The sequence below is a fragment of the Piliocolobus tephrosceles genome, chromosome 4 (assembly GCF_002776525.5).
Source record: "Piliocolobus tephrosceles isolate RC106 chromosome 4, ASM277652v3, whole genome shotgun sequence".
Lineage (NCBI taxonomy): Eukaryota > Metazoa > Chordata > Mammalia > Primates > Cercopithecidae > Piliocolobus > Piliocolobus tephrosceles.
In genome coordinates, this window is record NC_045437.1 from 110639431 (window position 1) to 110661089 (window position 21659).

The 21659-nt window shown below is 43.0% G+C and overlaps 1 long non-coding RNA gene across 2 annotated transcripts; it reads right to left on the reverse strand.

Annotated features, from left to right (window-relative positions):
- Nucleotides 1-5923: 5923 nt before the first annotated feature.
- Nucleotides 5924-19604, reverse strand: LOC116418768. Of its 2 annotated transcripts, none has more exons than XR_004228912.1 (3): nt 18652-19604; nt 16105-16174; nt 5924-11768 (listed from the first exon to the last, which is right to left on the reverse strand). It is a non-coding gene; the product is annotated as an uncharacterized LOC116418768 (long non-coding RNA). The 2 variants fall into 2 exon arrangements; XR_004228911.1 differs by having other exon boundaries at nt 16105-16171; nt 18652-19415.
- Nucleotides 19605-21659: the final 2055 nt, after the last annotated feature.

Genomic DNA, 21659 nt, shown 5'->3' on the forward strand with positions numbered 1-21659 from the left:
CTGAATCAGCATTAGAACGATGTTTGACATATCCATTTTCTGGGAGTTCAGGGGTTGGTTCTCCTTTTGACAGGTGGATGGTCCAGGGGCTCTGTGAGATTCTAGGTTTTTCACTGAAAGTGCTTTGGCACCTTGGCCACCTCCCCACTTTTCATATTGAGTACTCTGAGCCATATAGCCCATGGTGGAACCAGGACAGTCTTCTTCACATGTATCTTTGCCCTTAGTCTGCTGGGTCAGATGGTACTGGATCAGCTTAAGGGCAGAGATAATCAGGTCCTTGGCCAGTGAATCTATGGAAGCACTGATCTTTTCTCCTTTCTCATCTTTATTGCATGCTTTGGTAGCCACCTTGCATGGGTTTCCTTGCTTTTGGTTCCAGATGGTCAGGCCCTCCTTGAGAATGTGTTCACCAACTTTCTCAGCACTAGTCAGCGACTTGCATGGATCTGATTTCATTTTGCCACTGTTATTCAACATAATTCTGAAAGTCCTATCTGGAGCAATCAGACAAGAGAAAGCAAAGTACCCATTTGGTACTATCCACATGACAGGGAGTGAGCTCACATAAGATCTGGTCATTTAAAAGCAATAAAAGCATCCCAACTGGAAAAGAAGTCAAATTATCATTTTTGTTGATATCATTTGAAAAAACATAAAGACTCCTCTGATAGGACTTTTTACCAGATTCTTTTTTTTCCCTTCAGCTTTTTTAATATGTCATGCCACTCAGACTGTAAATTTTCCCCTGAAAAGTCTGCTGTCAGATCTATTGGAGTTCCACTGAACGTTATTTGTGTCTCTTCTCTCGCTGCTTTTAGAATCATTTCTTTTTTTATTATTATTATACTTTAAGTTCTAGGGTACATGTGCACAACGTGCAGGTTTGTTACATATGTATACATGTGCCATGTTGGTGTGCTGCACCCATCAACTCGTCAGCACCCATCAACTTGTCATTTAGAATCATTTCTTTATCCTTAACCTTTGGGAGTTCAGTTAAGTGCCTTAAGGTGGTCTTCTTTGGGTTGAATTTGCCTGATGTTCTGTAACTTTCTTGTACTCGAATGTTGATATCGAATGTTGGGGAATTGTTAATATTATTTAATATTATTTCTTTAAATAAATGTTTAACTCTTATCTCATTTTCTACCACCTCTTTAAGGCCAATAACTCTTAGATTTTGATTTTGAGGCTGTTTTTTAGAATCTGTAGGCATGCTTTACTTTTTATTCTTTTTTATCTCCTCTGACTTTGTCTTTTCAAATAGTCTTCAAGTTCACTAAATCTGTCTTCTCCTTGATCAATTATTTTAAGTAATTTTGATGAATTCTTCAGTATGACAGTTGCATTTTAACTTCAGAATTTTGGCTTTTTTTAAAATTTCAATCTCATTGTTAAATTTATCTGATAGAATCTTGAATTCCTTCTCTGTGTTATATTACATTTCTTTGAATTACCTCAACCAGCTATTTTAGATTTCCTGTATGAAAGGTCACATATCTCTGTTTTTCCAGGATTGGTTCCTGGTGCCTTTTTTAGCTTGTTTGGTGAGGTCATGTTTTCCTGGATGGTCTTGATACTTGTAGATGTTTTCTATTTTTCTATTGATGTTTTCTATTTTTGTGCTTTGTAGACTTAAAGCCCATTTTGTGTGACAAGCATAGCAGTGGTGACTCCTTTCCTTTCTGATCTTCACCGAACCTCACTTCTTCACATTTACCGAAATGTCTACTTTGAACCACGGCACCTCTTTGAATTTTCAGATCTACCATATGGTGATGGTAGATTTCCTTTTCATCTGTATTCTGAAGGAATCCGAAACAGGCATTTTTACAAGTCTAGGAAGGAAATATAAATCTATGTGTCAAAAGAATGAACATAGAAAATAACGTGTCCTGGTTAACAAAAGTTCTCATTGTAAAGTGTTGTGCACAAGATTATGGAATTTTATGTGCCATAAATGAAGTTGTCTTGATTTGTCTAAAACTACTTTTAAAAATTACATGTTACTCTAATAAAGATATTTTTGAGAATTTGGTGACTTATTTCCTAGACCTCTTTAATTTCAAATTAAATTCCAGCACATTTTGTTTTTGTATTTGGCTTTCACATCATAAATTACTTAGTTCATAATTAAACATTTTGAATGGATCTAATGGATTGTGTGGTTGTCTAAATGTTAAGAGTCTGAAGACCCAAGTGGGCAGGAGCTGGGCAGGGGGAGGATCACGGTGCAGGCAGGACCAGGGTGCAGTGTGGATGAGCTCCCTAGGAGTGGGGTGCTGGTGGGGCAGAGGTGGGGGTAGGTGTGGGGGGCGTCAGAGTAGGGTGCTCCTAGGAGTGGGGTGCTGGTGGGGTGGGGCACGGTAGGAGCAGGGTGTGGGTAGGATCAGGGTGTGGGTAATACTGGGGTGCTGGCACGGCAGGGCGTGGGTAGGAGCAGAGGGCGTGTAAGACTGGGCTCCTGGTGAGGCCAGCGTGGGTAGGATGGGGTGCTGCAGGACGGGTAGCAGTTGGGTGTTGGCGAGGCGGGGCGTGGTTAGGACCGGGACGCGGGTGGGTGGAGAGTGACGGCAGGGCAGGGCGTTGGTAGGAGCGGGGTGCTGTAGGAGTAGGGTACAGGACGCGGTTAGGAGCAGGGTGCTGGTGGCGCAGGGCACGGGTAGAAGCAGGGTGGGGATGGAACAGGATGCTGACGGGGCGGGGCGGGGTGCTGGTGGGGAGAAGCGTGGGTAGGATGGGGTGCTGCAGGATGGGTAGCAGTTGGGTGTTGGCGGGGTGGGGCACGGGTAGGATGTGGTGCTGCCGGGCAGGGCAGCAGGTAGGAGAAAGGTCCAGGTAGGTGCCAGGTGCTGCGGGGTCAGACCCAGGTAGGAGCGGGGTGCAGTAGGAGCAGGGTGACACCTGGGCCAGGCCCAGGAAGGGGCGAAGTGTGGGTAGGAGCAGGATGCTGGTAGGGCAGGGCACAGTTAGGACCGTGGCACAGGTGGGTAGAGGGTGATGGCATTGGTAGCCGGGTGCGGTAGGAGTAGGGTGCTGGTGGCACAGGGCACAGGTAGACGTGGGGTGCGAGTGGAGCAGGATGCTGACGGGGCAGGGTGCTGGCAGGGAGAAGCATGGGTAGGTGCAGGGTGAAGGTAGGATCGGGGTGCTGGAGGGGTGTGGGAGGGTGGGACAGGGTGTGGGAGGGGCAGGGTGATTGTGGGCTGGGGCCACAGGTATGATGTGGTGCTGAGAGCCCGATGTGGGTGGAGCAGCGTGTGGGTAGGAGCAGGGTGCTGGTGGGGCGGGACACCCAGGTTAGGACCCAGGTGCGGGTAGGTGGAAGGAAGGTGGAGGCGATGGCAGGGCAGGGCGTTGGTAGGAGCAGGGTGCCAGTAGTATGTCCAGAACTGGTGGGTTCTTGGTCTCGCTGACTTTCAGAATGAAGCTGTAGACCCTCGCGGTGGGTGTTACAATTCTTAAAGGTGGTGTGTCAGGAGTTTGTTCCTTCAGAGGTTCAGATGTATCTGGAGTTTCTTCCATCTGGTGGGTTCCTGCTGTGGACCCTCGAGGTGAGTGTTACAGTTCTTAAAGCCTGCACATCTGGACTTGTTCCTTCCTTCCAGTGGGTTAGGGGTCTTGCTGGCCTCAGGAGTCAAGCTGCAGACCTTCCAGGTGTTACAGCTCATAAAGGTGGCACAGGCCCAGAGAGCAAGCAGCAACAAGGTTTATTGCAAAGAGCAAAAGAACAACACAAACACAGGATAGAAAGGGGACCCCAACAAGTTGCGGCTGTTGGCGCTGGCAGCCTGCTTTTATTGTTATCTGACCCCACCCACATACTGCTGATTGGTCCATTTTACAGAGCGCTGACTGGTTCGTTTTACAGAGAGCTGATTGGTCCGTTTTATAGAGAGCTCTGATTGGTCCGTCTTGACAGAGTGCTAATTGGTGCGTTTACAAACCTTTAGCTAGACAGAAAAGTTCTCCAGGTCCCCACCTGATCCAGAAGCCCAGCAGGCTTCACTTCTTAATAGCAGTCGCCCCGGACTTTGGGCCACCCAGTCCGGGCACTCCGGCAGCCCAGAGGGAGCTCCTCCCTCGATCAAGCCCAGCAGGCCACAGCGAGGGCCGGGCCCACAGAGCCCGCGCCCACCGGAACCCGCGGCGGCGCCTGAGCCCCATGCGCAGCCTGGCCTCCCGCCCGGGCCTCTCCCTCCACACCTCCCCACGAGCAGAGGGAGCCGGCTCTGGCCCTAGCCAGCCCCAGAGAGGGGCCCTCGCAGCGCAGCTGCGGGTTGAAGGGCTCCTGGAACGCGGCCAGAGCAGACGCCGAGGCGAAGGAGGTACCGAGAGTGAGCGAGGGTTGCTAGCACGTTGTCACCTCTCGGTAGGAACAGGGTGCAGGAGGCGGGTAGGTTCGGAACCTGATGCTGGAAAGGCCACCAGTAGTCTGGGTCCCAGCATCTCTGCAGGCGCAGCCGCTTGTTTCACCTGGTACGCCATCTTGCAGTTCCTGAATTTGCCCCTTTTGGCTGCACAGAGAGGGCAAGGAAGCCGCGCACGAATGCAAGGTCAGAATGACTGGGGTGTGACCAAGGGGACTTGGAGAACCGCCCTTTCTCCCCAGGTTCCCCAGGCAGAGCCCACCACCCACCACCCCCGCGGTTTTTCAGAGGCCCCACTGGGCCTCAGCGGAAGGGTTGGGGGCGGGGCAGACACAGGAGAAGGGAAAGAGCTGGGCAGGGAAGGGGGCCAAGAGAGCCTCTCTCAACATCCGGATTAGTGGATAGACCGGGGGTCCTGCAGGGCTAGCCACGAAGAAATGTAACCGTGGGTGGAAAAACACGAATTGGGGAGGAGTGAGGAAGAGAAGTTGGTTACCAGGCAGCAGGTGGTCTTAGGCAATCATAGGGGCTGAGGGGCTGCCTTGTCATTGTCAGACCCCGGTAAGTTTCAGGGAACTCAGATGAAACCAATGTAACTTCCTTTAAGACTAGCGGGATCAATTTCTCTGTTTATTCAAGGAAGCTATATACATCCGGTCTATGGGAGAATTGGACACTTTTCAGCCTCGTGCGGGGAGCTGTAAGGGTGGGTGTCCTTCCCCCCTTCTACACAGGGGCACTCTTAGGATGTGGGACTGGCAGCAGAGGAGAGCGAGCAGCAGAGAGCAACGGGAGCCCCAAAGAATCTGATTTCCCCCAAAGAAATGATGGCCACGAACATATTCACCTCAGCAGAAGCCAGGGGCCTACGCTGAGGAGTTGTGAACTGAGGTTGGATGTGGGTTCTGGGCCTCTGTGGGGAGTCCTCTGTTCTCTCCCCATCCCTTAGCTGCCTCTTGAGGTCTGGCCTGCATCTAGGCACAGAGGGATGGAGGAAAGGAAGCTCATGGGGCCTTGGGGTGGGAGGGGGCAGGAACTGGAGCCTGGGGCGCCCCTGGGCCAGCTGTCCCTGTCCCTGCTGTGTCTTGGTGGGGCTCAGGGCTCAATCTGCAATCTGCACATCACTCTGCAGATCTGAAGTCAAAGTGAAGTCGCCCTCGCAGGCAGGAGAGGGAGCTGCCAAGACGGGGCTGGCTCAGACTCAGTCAACCACTGTGTCCAGAGCCGGCCAGCTGAGGTGGAGGTTGTTGGGGGGAGTAGGAGCGGGGGCAGTCAGCCCAAGAGAGCTACCCTGAACCACAGGACCAGGTGCTGCCTGCCACCCTCCCCTGCTGGGGTTGACAAAGCTGGAGTTGGCCACAGGGAGTTCCCAGGGTGCAGACAGGTCCCATCTCTGGGACTAGCAGCTACCCAGGCTGCACACTCAGGCCTATGCCCAGGGAAGGGACCTGATAAGAAGAAAGACTGGTGTCGAGGGGTGCGTGGAACTTTTGGTGGCAAACAAGCTCCTGTTGTTGTAACCGAGCGAGTTATAGAGAAACGCCATACTCTGAGACTAATTCAGGAGTCCTTTATTGCTGGCGACCGAGAGACCGCTAGAGCTCAAAATTCAGCCCTGAAGAAGGGGCTAGATTTCTTTTTATATCTTGGTCTAAATAGGAGAGGGGGAGTCTCAAGCAATTTTTACAGAAGCAGAACAGGCAAAAAGTTAAAAGATAGATGGTTACAGAAACAGTTACAGGAAAACAAATAGTTCCAGGTTCAGGGGCTTAAACTGTCATAAAGAGACAAATGCAGGGGCTTTGGGTACCATCAACCGAGTGTGTTCCCAGGAGCCGCTGGCACAGCTTGCCTCAGTATCTTATCAGTAAGCACACTCCTGGGTGTGCCTGGAGTCAGGTTGTACCAGTTATGTCCTTAAGGGAGGGGGACAAGGGGCTGCAAGCGGAGAAACCAAAATGGAGTCTGTCTGGCTCTTTCAGCTGAGAGTGTCAATCAGGTTAAAACAAGGTAGGGCATCACATTTCCCACTCGTGTTTTTGGGGAATCAAATCATTGATTCCTCGGTTATAACAAGGGGGTTATATTGGGTTCTTAGATACACAAGTTTCACAGAAGCTATGTGCTGCTTTATAAAGCAACCAGTTTAATAGACAAGGCCGGAAGACTAACCTTAACAAGAGGAGAAGGGCTCCCGCCAACCCAGTAATTAGTTAGCCAGGGATTCCAGTTAAACATGCTTTGGTACCAGGGGGTGTTACTCTCCTGTTCCTGCTGGCATTTACCTAGATTTTCTCGAACTTTTTGAAGAGTATTTTTTATGACTTCAGACTGATTGGTGTGGAAACAACTTTCTCCCAAAGCTGCACATAACCCTCCTTGGGAGAGAAATAGCAGATCTAAGCCTCGGCGGTTTTGAAGAACTGCTTCCGCTAGAGACTCTACTTGGGCATGCAGTATCTTTATGGCTGATTGGAGATGGCTTAAATCATCATCTACTTGTTGAGATGGGGACAATAGCCCAGTTTCTCCTTGAATCAGGGCAGTCGTGCCGACGGCTGCTGACCCAGCTATGCTAAGGCCGGCCACAAGGGGTACCAGGAGTGGGGCGACTTGGCAAAACCTGGGATGCAATTCAGGAGGAGCGATGAGTTGTTGTCCTTCTGACCCGCTGTACACGTAGACCTGGGGGAGTACATTAACCAACACACACAGGTCAGGGTTCAGTCCCACTGATGCAGTGAGACCTGAAGTGCAGGCTAACCAGGTATTGTTGGGTGCCTGATAGGAGACTGAGGTGTTTAAGGAAGTAAGCAGGGACTGATTCCAGGTAGCCTGAGAGGGAGAAGCAGATAAATTATACCCTGCTAGTTAGACAGGAGGCATTCCTGACACGTCTCCTAGTGTAAGGGCATGGGGGCACGTATGACAAGAAAGAATTTTTAGCATGGCTTCTACTCCTAATCCAACGTAATATGGGGGTTTGGCCTTTAGGCACAACCAGCAATCTCGGGCTAGTTCAGGCTGGGTGAGATTAAGGAGGTGAAGAGCACTGTCCAGAATGGACTTCAGGCTGGGTTGGAGGTGTCGTCGTTGCAGCTGAGGTCTAGGAAGCAGGAATGATGGTGGGACAGTTAAATTGACCTGTCTGGGTGTTTTTGGAACACAGGGTCACCAAATCAGTTAAAGGTCTGATTGGCTTAGGAGGGCTCTATGGGACCAGGACCTTTTTCTGGATGGTGAACATAGTTCCAGTATCAAATCCCAAAATATAAAGCCTTAATCCCTGTGACATGCCGTAATACCATTGAGCTAAACTAGGGTTACCGACAGTCACAGTAAGAGGATTGCAATTCCCTATAGTACACGGTCTAGGATGGGAAGCGCGAGCTATGGAAAGGGTTGAGGGTAGGGTTGATCCTCCAGAGTAAGTGGCAAGGTTATACACGTCCAGTGAGGGCAGAAACACTGGTAAGAATCTCGGCAGCTAGAGTCAGAGTGATTTCCAGGACGAAGGTGAAAGTCAACGCTCTGGACCCCTTTTCTGCACCCTTAGAGCTTCCACATCCAGTCCAGCTTCTGGTGTGTCTGAACCCTGCAGCAATGTCGACGTTCCCTGATCCCATGATCAGCAGATCGTGCTGTTCTTTGTGGGTACGGGCAGGTTCTGGGAACAAAGCACATAAATCGACTACAAAAGAGACTTTCTTGGATGTTCCCACTTTCCAGGTGGTGTTTGCAAAGACACGTACTGTTGTGAAGGAAGTGAGGAGAAAAGAGTAGGAAGGGGCAGAGGACATAACAGGTGGAAACAGACAGAAGAGGTAAATGGAAATAATTAATCTGATGGCTTCACTCGACTTAGGTGCAATTTTAAGGGGCCTGGCCCAGGCTTGGGGACCCTTGTTTCTTGCTGGGCTTTGTTGGCCTTTTTGGTGCAAGAGTGATGAATCCAAGCAGGAATGTCGTCCACCTTCAGAGCCATTGGCGTAGTGAGGATGATAGTATGAGGTCCTTTCCAGGCAGGAGTGAGTCCTTCCTTCTGGAACTTTTTAACATATACCAGGTCACCAGGCTGGAAAGAGTGGCAGGGCCTCATCTGGTCAGGAACTGGATTGGGATGAGCTCCCCGGACAAGTGGCTGGATGATGTCTTGTACTTGTTGGAGAGGCTGCAGGTACTGTAACAAATTAGCTTGTGAGATTTCTGCTAAATGGGTACCCCTTAGCTTAGGCAAGATAGGCAGAGCCCTTCCATACATGATTTCAAAAGGTGAAAACCCAGCCCAGTAAGGGGTGTATCTTACTCTAAGGAGGGCTAAAGGAAGGAGCTTTACCTAATTCTCACCGGTCTCTAGGATTAATTTAGTAAGGGTACTTTTTAGGGTGCGGTTCATGCGTTCTACCTCTCCAGAGCTCTGGGGTCGATAGGCACAATGGAGTTTCCATTGAATGTTTAATGCCTTGTTAACCAACTGAGCTGTGGACGAGGTGAAGGCAGGTCCATTATCAGACCTTATGGCAACAGGCAGTCCATGTCGAGGGATGGTTTCATTGAGCAACAGCTTAACTACCGTGGTGGCAGTTTCATTTTTGGTGGCAAATGCCTCAGTCTATCCGGAAAAGGTGTCTACTAGCACCAGGAGGTATTTATATCCTGCCTGGTGCAGTTTTATCTACGTAAAGTAAATTTCCTACCTTTCTCCTGGCGAGCCTCCCTGGTGGTAGTGACCTGGGCTGGGCTTACCTTGCTTGGCGTTTACCTGAGCACAAGCCATACACCGGAGAGCTGCTTGGTTCGTTAAGTCCTGAAGGTGGGGGATCTTGAAATGGCTCCTTAGAAGCTGGGCCAATTTTACTCCTTCTTCCTGATTTTTACTGGCCTGAAGATCTGAAGCTTGTTTTTCTTCCTCTGGGGGGTATTCTGGGTGGTCTGGCAAGTCAGGTCGCAGAAAGGACACAGGGGGCAGCAGGGTTAAAGGCACGACCAGGAGCCGAGCTGCAGCATCTGCTCTTTGGTTACCACGGCTTCTTTGATGTCCTTTGCAGTGAATCACAGCCACCTGCTGAGGGAGCCAAACAGCTTCAAGCAGGGCCACAATTGCTTCTTTCCTGCTGAGGTGAGTAGCCCTCACTCTTGATAGATGGCTCCAAGTACATGTACAGCAGCAAAAGCATACCTGGTGTCAGTGTAGATGTTAATACATTTGTCCTTACCCCATCGGAGGGCCTGAGTGAGGGCGACCAATTCAACTCTCTGTGCCGAGGTCCCTGCCGGCAGTGCCTGGGCCCACAGTGTGTCTGTCTCCATAGTAATGGCTGCACCAGCCTCTTGTACTCCCAATGTACTTCATTCCCACTCTACGTGAACTCTGCCATCCCTCATTACTCTGAAAATGGGGATTCAATGTCAAACTCACAAATCACAGACAGCTACAAGTATCTTTGTATTGGACAAAGTTATATCCAAATGATAGTCATTGAGACTTAAAATGTAAATTATGAGCTAATTATTAATAAAAATATTCAAAGTAAATTATAAATACCTACCAGTGGGAACATTAAATATTTTTTGCTAAAATTTACCACATTTATTCCAAATTGTGATTTTATAACAAGTAGATGTCTTTCAAATATTAAGTGGTCAGAAAAATACATAATGTGAGACTGACATATTTTCAGACTTAAGTCACATTAATATGAGTCAAAATAAAGTTATACTAACTAAAATACATAAAACCACTGAAGGAAAAGCACCACAAGACACAGCAACATACTTCAGTTCATCTGGGAAATCTAGAATTAAGTGTCAAAGTGGCTCATTTAATTGAATCTTAATTTCAAAATACTTATTTCAGGTACAAGCATTTCCATTTATCTGCCTCATTATGGTCTTAAAATGTGGCAACATAAAGACATTAAATTTGTTATTTCAGCAATATAAGACTACATAGCTTATGAACATTACACTGTAGCTACTACAATTTCATAGGTGACAATGTCTTTACTCAAAGAAAGCATCTGTCAGCTCTACCTTTTATTTCCTGAAAACAAGGTATGTTTCCAAGCTGATATAGTAAACACATTTTTTTTTTTATTAAAACAGCTTTGTTAAAATATGATTTCCATACTACATATTTATCTGTTTTAACATACAGTTCAAAGATTTTTAGTAAATTTACTAGTTGTGCAACCATCCCTATAATCCAGCTTTAGAACATTTTCATGACTCCAGGACAATCCCTCATGCCCATCAGCAGTCACGACCCATTTCCAGCGCCAGCCCTACACAAACATTCATCTTCTTTCTGTCCCTATATATGTCTTTTCTGGATGTTTCACAAAATGGAATTATACAGTATGGTAAATACATTTTCATCTATCTATTTTTATATTGAACTAGATTCAACATATAGCCACAATGAAATGTTTAAATTTTCTTTCTGGAAGGTTAAAAATATTTATCTTTCTTCATACTTCTCCTCTGCTTCTTCTTTTACATACTGAAACAGCTTTTCTTTTGTAGAATTATATTCATTCATTAATTTCTTATTTTTCTCTTCTAGAAGAAGATCTTTCTTTCCACTCTCAAGACAGCCTCCTTGGATATTAATTACTATCTCTTTATCATTGCCTTCCTTATGAGCACCCTCTAGTTGTTGTTTAAGCAAGAGATTTTCACATTCTAGTTGACACAGTCTCTCCTCTACACAGTTGTGCTTTCTGGTGGATTGACTAGTTTAGCTTCCTCATTTGGATGCACCTGCTCCATTTCCTTTATTCAATGCTGTGCTTGCCTCTGGTCCATCTGCACACTTTCTAAAGCCAGTGTCTTTTCCCTGAGAGCATCTCTTGTCTCATGGAGCTTACCTTTTAAGGTATTTAACTTCATCCCAGCTTTAGAAAATTGTTCAGTAAGCAACTCATGTTTATCTTTTAGTTGAGAAATAGTAGAACTCATTTTTTTATGTACAGAAAAATTACATGCTCTCTGTAAAACGAGTTCTAGGTCTTTCGTTACTACACTTTCATTGTGCTCATTTATAGCAGCAGCCAGTCTAGAATGGAGGAATTCAACTTCAGCTTCCAGTCTGTCTGTGCGGTGTTTTTCCTTCTCCAATTTTGAATTCAGCCTTGTATTCACAGCTTTGAGGTCATTAAGCTGTTGCCAACACTGGGACATTGTTTTTGTTATCATTTTCTCATTGAGTCTCGCACTCTTTTCAAAGTTAGCATTTATTTCCCTAATACTTTTAATTTCCTGAATATATTCCTTTTCCTTTTTGAGACTGTCATTTTTTATTACATATAATTCCCATCTGAGTGTGGCAATATCTCCCTTCAACATGCAATTTGTATATATCACATCCTTCTTTTTTCCATAACTTTGAAAATCCTAAATAAAACAAAAGAAATTTTCAGCTAGCACTCAATAAAATAACATCATGGTTATCTCTGAAGTGAAAGAACAACCCGTACATTCATGCAATCAAAAGTTGCTATAAGTGGATATCCAACTGGAGAAAAAGTTGAGCAAAACCTTGAACCTTACACAGCATAAATTTCAAAAAGTTCAAATATTTATTTGAAGTCAATGAATCCATAAAACTAAAACACACACATACACACTGGAGAATTTTTAAGAATATCAGAATTGGAAAAGCCTTTCTCTGAATTACAGCAAACTCAAAGCATAAAGTAAAATATTAACTAATTTGACTAAATTAAAATATTGGAAAAAGGAAATTGCATTTATACTCTGATATCTAACCCAGACACCACCCTATAGTAAAAGCTTTACCTCCACATATATTTGGATAGATAAAATTTCTCAAAGTTTTAAAAGTTGTTTCCCTGATAATATTGTATTGTGATTTGACTAAACATTTTTTTAGTCAGTTATAAGAATTTCATTTACTAAATCATAAATCTAGACATTGTACTAAGCACTTCTACAAACATACATTGATGAACTTATTTAGTTATCACAATTCTTAAAAAGAGAGGTTAAAAATATAAGCAAGCTGCAGGATTTTCCCAGGGCTTCTGACTCTACTTCTAGTTCTCCACCAGATCACAGTTACTTCTGTGGCGTAAATATATCAACACAAAAACATAGAAACAAAAATACACAGGCATAAAATGTGTCTTCTGTCTTTGTCACCTGGATTCTCCATGAAATAGCCAGATTGAGAGGATGTGACCTTGTGGGGCTTCAGAAACAGAAAAGAAGCTTTCCCTTTTCTGCACTAAGCTATTATTTTCCCCACTGCCTTTTATCCTTATTTTTTCATTTGGATCCTGGGATATAAAAAAAATGAAGGTGCTCACTGAAACAGAGGAACCAAAGTTTACCACAACACAAGGAGCAGAGTGAAACTACTGAGTTGCTACTGCAGAATCCTGGAAAATGAGATGTTCCCCAAGTTTACATTCAGTTACCACAAAAGTTTATAGCTGGAAGATTTACAGTATAGTTGTATACTCTAGCCCCATTATCTACTTGATAATGGAAGTAAAACCAAGAAATATTAAATAATTCACCCAAAGCTCCTACGGTGGCATTACCTAGCATTTCATGGCACCAAAAGGGAAGATACAATTAAATATTGCTGAATTACATAAATTACCAGATAAATATATCAAATTAGATAAATTAAAAGTGTGACTTTGGCAAAGCAATTTAATGCCCCAGAGGATAGCAGGAGGCCTCATCTGCTTTTACTTTGAAAGAAGAAAATCTCTAGATTTTTGTCTATCTTTAGAATACAATGTACAGAACTCAGCTTTCTACGATAGAGTCAAATGATAAATTTTTGGCTGAGGAGTTATGCTACTTATATGATAAAATCATACATGTCAAAACTTACCATATTTTATTAAACAACATAATGTAAAAGTGTGATTCAACAGAAACATTGGAGAGTGGTGATTTTTTTAAAATATGCAAAAGTATATGTATTTGTTTCCAAAAATATTTAAAATGGCCATGATGGAATTACAAGTTTAAACAGCTTGAGTCAAACAAATAAACTTACATGCATGAAAGCACATTAAACAGACATCTTTGGCTGATAATATTTGTTGCAACTCTCAAGGCTGGATACATTTTCAAGTCTCTTCTCAGTCATTTATTGTGTTACCATTTTATCATTTAAATAAATGTAATTCATCTTTAAATGAATACAGTAAAAAGAATCTAGAGCTTATTTCTTTAGCAATTTTCTTTATGTTTAGCTGATTCAGAAGGTCACATGGTATATGGCTAAATTATTTTCCCAGGCCATGTGCTACTTGGAAGACTGATAGTGAGACTTAGGTTGACTAATGAACAAATATTATGATAATGTTTTCCAGAACTGTCATTTAGATAGCAGCACTAATCTACTTCGACACATAATTACACATTTAGATAACTCCATTGTAACTATACACGAGATTTTCTTGAGTAGAAAACCAGAATGAATCAGATAATTTATAAAAAGAGAAGTAGCAAGTGAACCTCTTTCTTTTTATAGTTGAACTTTCTTTCTTCAAAGCCAGGAACTCTGCTTGTAACATGCCCACCTCATTCTTAAGCCTCTGCATATCTTGCTGTGAGTCTAGATATGCTTTTGGTGTTCTGTCACTATGGAGTGGAGAGTAACTCACATTTTCTTATTCGGGTTTCATGCTTTTATAGCTATTAGCAGTGGGACTGTCATATGTGGCTCCCTGAAACATACTTGCCAGTCATCTTCTAAGCTTTAGAAGAGCTTCTAAATTCCATATGGCTTGTGGAACAAGTGCTGTATTGGATTTTTGCTTTTGTAAGTGTAACAGCAGAAATACTGTGGCTTTCTATCTGTATCACATGCCTCATTTCTTTGGAGTGAGAAAACCACAAATCAAAAAGACTTTTTGGATCTCTAGACTGAGGCCAATGTCTAATTTCCAATTAGTGGTATTTTGGTTTATATTTTTTGCCATTTGCGTATCAAACTCTTGATCTTTCATTTCAACCATAACTACTGGGTTCCTTAATTTTTCAATTTCTGTATCATTACAACAATTCTCTTCATCTCTGAGAAACAGGTTACATGTCTGGTTTGTTATAATTTTTACAGTCTGATTTATTTTCATTTGTGTAAAGCTTAGAAGATGACTGACAGGTGTGTTTTAGGGACCCAGAGTATAAATGCAATGAAAAGACATGTTTGTGATGGGCTCCTTCTGTTTAGGCAATGCCTGGAATACTACAGAGTTAGACACTCCAAGATGCATCTGCTTCCTTGCAGTCAGGGATATGATTCATTAGATTAGAGGGCACTCCCTTTAACTTTATCCCTCTCCAGAGTTACTATGTAAGAGCTCTTCCTCAGGACAAACAGTAATTTTAGATTTTTCAAAACTTTCACCAATCTTCAGTTGAACTTTCTTGTAATGAATTTTAAAAGAAGTCTTGAATATACAGATAATACCCTCTTTATCACAATTCTTACTCAGTTCTGGTTCTTGAGACTTTTTTTTTTTTGCAGGTGTAAAAGTGGAAAATTAATTTGCTTGTTTTGTTTCTCAGATGTCTTTTCTGTTAGGGTGCATGTTTTAAAATTAACTTTATTCTGAATTAAGTATGAACAAAAAATAGAACATAATTAAAATTTAACTGTAAAACTTAATCTGTGTTTTGCTACCCCTAAGTTACTGGATTATAACTAAGAAGTAAAAAATAATTTGCCTTGGCTTAACATAGGAGAAAAACATGAACCAGCAAGCTTAACTCTGTTAGTTTGGACTAAACTTAAATCATTATGAATTAAATCTGCCAGAAATGGGTTCACAGATGATATGTAGTATTCCAAAAGCTTTCTCTCTTAAAAGGATTTTGACCTCAGCATACCATAAATAGTGAACCCCTACAGTAAATTCATATTTCTGAAGATTAACCGGAGAGTAGGCAAATGCTAAATTATTAGAAGCCAAAATGAACACCAATCAGAAAGAGAAGAAAATTTTTAGATTCTACTTCAAATGCTATGAGTGTTATCTGGATAGATTATTTCTTATATTCAGTTCTAATATATTCTAAGTTCCACTAGTGACATTGGAATAAAAGATTTTAATAATGTTTACTATTTATGTTAAAATAAGAAAGTTATTGTTTGTACCCTGACACCAAAGTCCTATTCTGGAAGTCATAATTCTCTTAATAGGCAGTTGGGTTGATTGTATGACCCCATCCTCTCCCTGAACATAGACACTGAAGGCAACCAGAGACCAAAAAAACAGAAGAAGTTTTTAACCTCAGCACTGGTGACCAGCAACATAAAACTGCAAAGTTTGAACCACTGGGAATGATGCCTCCTTTAACAGGAGTTGAACTCAGTGGCCATCACTGTCCAATTGTTCATAATTTCTCTAGCTTAGTAATACAACTCCATTTTTGATGTTACTTACTTTATCGTGAAGAAGGTCATAAAAATAAAAGATAAAATAAAATAAAAGAGCAAAGAGACTTCTGGAAATTTCTGGCCTCAGGTTCAAGGGTACAGATACCTATGAGTTACTACAGACTGTAAGAATATTTTAAATTTTATAACTGGCTAAAATATTTTAAAATTAAATATGAATTACGATCTGTTGGATTCTAAAAGGATAGTCTAAAAGGTCACTTCATTTGGACTATGCTGTGTTATTAAAGAAAAACCAACTAACCAACCAATAGTAAACCAGAAATTTAAATTGCTACATACCTGTGGCTGTTTTCACTTCTTTCAAGTATTTCTTGGTCTTCCTCTGAAGCCACTTTTAAGTCGTGTTCTGCTGACAAATCCATATGCTGAGTTAAGATGAATGACTTAGAATAGTTAAAGACTATGATCTTTATAAAAATGGATATAAAACAACATATACTTTTATTTCATAAATGGAGAGTTTAAATGAAGCTTAATGTTTACTGGAATATTTACATTTTTAAGAAATACTTTTAATTATCTAAAACTCCAACAAACCACTTGGGGAGACACTAGATATCAGCAGGTTCAAGCCAAAAGTCTCAGGGTCACCCACAAATTATTCCACACAACATAAATAAACAAAACTGCTGGAAACAAAGCAAAATTTAAAAATACAGTAAAAACATATAAAGTAATACTTTATTCTCTACTTCATAATAGTATCTTTTCAACAACATGCTAAGTGAGTTATTTACTAATAATTTGCAAAATTTTGTTACCATTATACCTTTAGTAGTGTATATCCTGATTTTTACATCTGAAATGTTTTCCTCTACTATTCTGACAATTTTTTTTTTTTTTTTTTTTTTTTTGAGAGACGGAGTCTCGCTCTGCCGCCCAGGCTGGAGTGCAGTGGCCGGATCTCAGCTCACTACAAGCTCCGCCTCCCGGGTTCCCGCCATTCTCCTGCCTCAGCCTCCCGAGTAGCTGGGACTACAGGCGCCGCCATCACGCCCGGCTAGTATTTTTAGTAGAGACGGGGTTTCACCATGTAGACCAGGATGGTCTCGATCTCCTGACCTCGTGATCCGCCCGTCTCGGCCTCCCAAAGTGCTGGGATTACAGGCTTGAGCCACCGCGCCCGGCCTATTCTGACAAATTTAATTCGTGTTTTAAGACTCTGAATGTAGGCTGGGCACAGTAGCTCACACCTGTAATCCCAGCACTATGGAAGGCCTAGGAGGGACAACTGCTCGAAGCCAGGAGTTTAAGAGCAGTCTGGAGAACACAGAGAAACCCTAACTCTACAGCAACTTTGCCAGGCATGGCGGTGTGAGCCTGTGGTCCCGCAGCCTGGAGACCACAGAGAAACCCGGACTCCACAGAAACTCTGCCGGGCTTTGTCGTGTGTGCCTGTAGTCCCAGCTACTTAAGAGGCTGAGGCGAGAGGATCCCTTAAGACCGGGAGTTTGAGTTTGCAGTGAGTCTCGATCATGCCATTGCACTCCGCCCTGGGTGACAGAGTAAGAACTTGTTTCCAAAAATGGAAAAAAGAAAAAAAGAAAAAAAGGCTCAGAATGCTATGTGAAGTCCTCCTTGAATCCGGCTATCTTTCTGCACATACACAGGTGTCTCCTTCCTTGGGGCCCTCTTAGTACTTTGTCGTTTTCTAGTGTCACTCCGCCATCTGAACTGCGCATCATGTCTTTCCATGCCTATCCCCTTTGCTACTAGACTGTAGCAATCTTCTTATAAACAGTCTTTATTTTACTAAATGTTTATGGAGTTCCTGCTAAGTGGTAGGCACTGGGGTTTAAAGAATGGGAATAAAAGTCATCGGGGATGGCTTTTCTAGAGATCGTGCCTGAGCTGAGACTTACACAGTGAGGTTCACCAGATTAAAGTAGGCAGAGGGCAGGAAAGGTAGCGCATGCCAGGCAGTGGCAAGAGAGGGAGAAAAGCCTCCCAGAGCGTATTTGTCTATATGAGAGGGATGGTGACGGGGGCATCACCAGCAGCTCAGTAATGCCAGAAAAAAGGGCAGACAGAGAAGGGGCTGCAGATGGAGATTTGGGCAGAAGCCAGTTTCTGAAAGCCTTATATAAACCAACTATTATTGTCATTTCTTAAATATTTTTAAAAAGCAAAACAAATTTAAAAAGCATAATTCCAAGAAACAGACCTACATTTTATTTTATCTTATCTTATTTGACTTGATTTTTATCAGAAATGGGGTCTCACTCTGCCACCCAGGCTACGGTGTAATACTGCTATCATAGCTAACTGCAGCCTCAAACTTCTAGGCTCAAGCAGTTCTCCTGCTTCAGCCTCCCAAGTAGCTGGGATTACAGGTGCAGACCACCACACCCAGCTACATTAAAAAAAAAACAGACATGGGGTCTCGCTATGTTGCCAGGCTGCTGGACCTTCTGGCCTCAAGGGATCTTTCTGTCTCAGCCTCCAACACTGTTGGGATTACAGGCAGGAGCCACCATCCCCAGCAACACCAATATTTTCAAATGAATAAAGTGGAGCTCCATCATTTTATCATGGATGGGTGAAAACCTTGTAATAACACTTGTATACTCCATGGATTTGTGACAAGGAAACTATAGCATTAACTGTGGCTGAAGCTTCCCTTGTCCCCCAGTCTCTTTACATGGTTAAGAGTAAAGTAGCTGGGACTACAGGTGCCTGCCACCGCGCCCGGCTAATTGTTTGCATTCTTAGTAGAGACGGGGTTTCACCATGTTAGCCAGGATGGTCTCGATCTCCTGACCTCGTGATCCACCTGCCTCGGCCTCCCAAAGTGCTGGGAGCCACCGCGCCCAGCCAGTGTCTTACCTTTTGCACCTTCTTCTCCTTTTTACAAATTTGCAGGCTTCGTAGCTGTTGTTTCTGTCAAACATGCAAGCTTGTTAGATATTCCTTCTGCAAAACATCATCCCTCTGCCTCCTTGCCTGGCAAAGTTTCACTCACTCTGCATGCTTCCCCTAAATCCTATCCATTTTTCAGAAGCTTGTGCTCATCACCACACATTTAAAGGTGGATGTCATCTCATGAACATAATAAATACCTAGTCAGTAATAACTATACGCTCCCAGGTGACATCTATCCTCCATTGATCCTCCACATAAGGGGTCAGCACACTACAGACCACAGGCCAAATCCTGCCTACCATATGTTTTATCTTAATAAAGTTTTATGAGAGTACAGTCGGGCCTACTCACTGACATGCTACATATGACTGCTTTCACACTACAATGGCAGGGTTGAGTAGCTACAACAGAGAACACATGGCCTTCAGCTGCTTAAATCATTCTTGAAAAGAGAGAGTAAGAGAGAGAAACAGAGACAGACAGACCACATGGGCTAAAATATTTCCTACTTGGCCCTTTACAGAAAAAGCGTGCCAATCCCTGCTTTATACCCTGAACAGAGTGCCCTAATTCTCAAATCTAATCTAATGCCTCCCCTACTCATGATTTTCCAATGAATTTCTAGAGCAAACACTGCTGGCTCCCTATCCAAGAGCAGTTCCTTATGTTGCTTGCTGGAGAAACACAAATCTATTTGGATATTTATTATCCCAATACCCCTCCCCAGCTTCAAAAGAGAAATGATTATTCTAAGCTAATCACATTTGCTTTCCCAGTGCCTGGTTTAGGAATGAGCATGTGGTGTGACCCAGCCAATAAAATATTACAAAAAGGGCCAGGCATGGTGGCTCATGCCTGTAATCCCAGCACTTTGGGAGGCCAAGGTGGGCAGATCATGACTTCAAGAGATCAAGACCATCCTGGCCAACATGGTGAAACCCCATCTCTGTTAAGAATACAAAAATTAGCTGGGTGTGGTGGCAGGTGCCTGTAGTCCCAACTACTTGGGAGGTTGAGGCAGGAGAATCGCTTGAACCTGGGAGGTGGAGGGTGCAGTGGGCCAAGATCATGCCACTGCACTCCAGCCTGGTGAGAGAGCGAGACTCTGTCTCAAAAAAAAAAAAAAAAAAAAAATTACTAAAAGTCCCCTGCATACTTCTGAGTCTTCTCCCAATTTAATAGACACATATGAAGAAAAGCAGCCCTTCCAGCCTTTAGATACTGTCTTGTGAAAACATGATGTTTGGAGCTGTTGCTAAGTAGCCAACCATGAAAGGAGAAATGAACAAGATACTGCCAACATCATAGCTGAAAGAGGAACAAGTGGGATCCAATTATATCACTGGACAACCAAACGAAGTCTGGTTCTTATGGTTTTGGCCACTGTTAGCTAGGTCTTCTAGTATTTGCAGCCAAAAGCATTCTACCCGAGAAGTTTCCCCTGGCCTACAGGGTAAGATCTACTCATTTCTATACAATTAAAAGTCTTTTATTGAACTTGTTTCTAGACACAGGTATAACAACAACAACAAAATCTTTGCTAAGCTTGCCTTCCCCGGCACATACTGAACATAATAAATACATAATAAATAATAACTATAAGCTATTTTCACCTCATTACCAACCACTCCCATATAATTTTTTTTGCACTAGTAAATTTAAACTGCTCATAAACTCTACAAAATTCACTCAGGTGTCCTACGTTTTAAAATTGCTCCTTTTTTTAAAACTTTCATTCTTCATGGCTGCTTCTTCTGTCAAACATGCAACTTGTTAGATATTCCTTCTGCCAAGCATCATCCCTCTGCTTCCTTATTGGCAAAGTTCCACTCACTCTGCATGCTTACCCTAAATTCAACCCAGATTTTAGAAGCTTGCATTCATCACCACAAATCTAAAAGTGCCTGGCACATATTGAACATAATACATACATAATAAATTATAACAATAAACTCCCAGATGACATTGGGCACACAGTAAGCACTACATAAGGTAGTAAATAAATGACAATGGTATTCACAATCTCCTAACTGTATTTTTTAAATGGATTTTGTAACATTGGAAAAATGCTTAGTCCACAAAAGACACATTATAGTTATTTTTTAAGTGGAAAAGTGTATGAATGAATTAAAATTTTTTTTCTTAAAAATTCTGGTAAAAAAACACAAAAATTGAATAGTTATCTGTATTCTGAGTACCTTACAGACAAAAACTATTCAATTCCATCTTGTCTGCTGCGATTTGCCAAACCTAACTTATACAAGTGGTTTGATAAATATGTACTAAATTAATGGTGTCTTTATACAGTTCAGATTGTACAATGCATTTGGTGTTATATTTTTGTTATTGTGAACCATTTTTATAATTTTATTATGTTTTTTTGAGCCTAGAGTTTGGCTAATGTAATATCTATTATGATCATCTTTTGCCTAATAGTAACAGAGTATTTTTTTTTTTTTTTTTTGAGATGGAGTCTTGAGTCTTGCTCTGTCACCCAGGCTGGAGTGCAGTGGCACAATCTTGGATCACTGCAATCTCCACCTCCTGGGTTCAAGCAATTCTCTCGGCTTAGCCTCCCAAGTAGTTGGGATTACAGGTGTTTGTCCCCGTGCCTGGCTAATTTTTGTATTTTTAGTAGACATGGGGTTTCACCATGTTGGTTAGGCTGGTCTCAAACTCCTGATCTCAAGTGATCTGCCTGCCTCAGCCTCCCAAAGTGCTAGGATTACAAGCATGAACCATTGCGCCCAGTCTGGTAACAGAGTATCTTGTTCCAACAAAATTAATATTTTAATTGTCCAGCACATTTTTAAAAACAGCTTGTTGAGGCCGGACGCGGTGGCTCAATCCTGTAATCCCAGCACTTAGGGAGGCCGAGACGGGCGGATCACAAGGTCAGGAGATCGAGCCCATCCTGGCTAACACGGTGAAACCCCATCTCTACTAAAAAATACAAAAAAAAAAAAAAAAAA